This window comes from Nematolebias whitei, chromosome 11 (assembly GCF_014905685.2).
Source record: "Nematolebias whitei isolate Nwh7 chromosome 11, NemWhi1, whole genome shotgun sequence".
NCBI lineage: Eukaryota > Metazoa > Chordata > Actinopteri > Cyprinodontiformes > Rivulidae > Nematolebias > Nematolebias whitei.
Genome location: NC_056508.1, coordinates 49,541,434 through 49,543,056, shown reverse-complemented (window position 1 = coordinate 49,543,056; position 1,623 = coordinate 49,541,434).

Genomic DNA, 1,623 nt, shown 5'->3' with positions numbered 1-1,623 from the left:
TGGTGTGCAATGAATCTGAAATATATGAAAGTTTCATTTTTATCATTGCATTATGGAAAATAATGAACTTTATCACAATATGCTAATTTTTTGAGAAGGACCTGTATAAAGTAAAGAGTATTGTTCCAAGCGTTGTACCTTGAGGAACTCCATGACTAACGTTGGTGTATGATGAAGATTCATTATTTACATTTACAAATTGGAATCTATCATATAGATGTGATTTAAACCAATTTAGAGCTGTTTCTGTAATTCCAACACCATATTCAAGCCTCTGTAATATTTTATATTGTATATATAATATATTAAGTATAATAATATATTTTATATTGTAATGTTTTTAGTTTTCTACATTTGCCTTATAATCTAGCTGTTTTTGTTACTTTTTTGCCATCTTATTTTAATTTGTAAAAAAAAAAAATCTTTTCCTTTTTATAGTTGTCTAATGTTGTCGTTGTTCATTGTTGTCATCATTCTTTGTTAAAATCAGGTCTCTCTTGTAAATGAGTCCTCGAGGCTCAATGGGATTAACCTGTCTAAAAAAAAGTTGAATGAAAAAAGCCTCTGTAATAGAATATTATGATCAACTGTACCAAATGCAGCACCGAGGTCTAACAGAACCAGTGTAGACACCTGTCTATTGTCAGAGGCCATGAGAATATCATTAGTAACTTTCACCAGTGCAGATTCAGTGCTATGGTGAGCTCTAAACCCTGACTGAAACTCTTCAAAAAGATTATTTCTTTGAAGATGATCACGTAACTGACCTGCAACTATTTTCTCTAGAATTTTTTAGATGAAAGTTAGATAAGATATAGGTCTATAATTGTTTATAATATGTGGATGGTTTGGATGAAGCTTTTATTTTTGATTCAAAATATCCTGATGCATGCTCAATAATCCATGTAGAAAAATCTAAAAAAGTTAAATCTGGTCCTCTGGACATTCAAAAAAAAGCAAAACAACAAAAAAATGTAGAAACGTTTCGTCTCTCATCCGAGAGACTTCCTCAGTCTGAGGTGCTGTATTCAGCTCAGTCTCTTAAATAGCACCTTCTCAGAGTGGATCAACCAGTTTGCTGCTGACAACCAAAACCAGCTGATCACATGCTCAAGAAGGACCATCAGCCTAACAATGGATCATTAGCACCTGATGGCTGTTTACTGTTCACAGAGGGCTGAGTGATACTAGCAATAACAGCATTGTAAGAGGGGGACAGTTGAACCTGGAGGCTCCGCCCCTGTTTAATGATGGACGGTTTCTTTTCACAAAGATGGCCTCCTTTACTCCTCTCTCAAACCATCGTTCCTCTCTGTCCAGGATGTGAACATCTTCATCCCTGAAAGAGTGACCGCTGGCCTGGAGATGAGTGTAGACCGCAGAGTCCTGGCCTGATGATGTTGATCTTCTGTGCTGGGCCATCCTTTTGGCCAGTGGCTGTTTAGTTTCCCCGATGTAAGACTGATCACCCTCCTGACACTGAACAGCATACACAACATTACTCTGTTTGTGCCGGGGGACTGGATCTTTGGGATGAACCAGTCTTTGCCGTAATGTATTTTGGGGTTTAAAAGCCACTGGGACGTTATGTTTAGAAAATAAACGTCTCAGTTTCTCTGATAC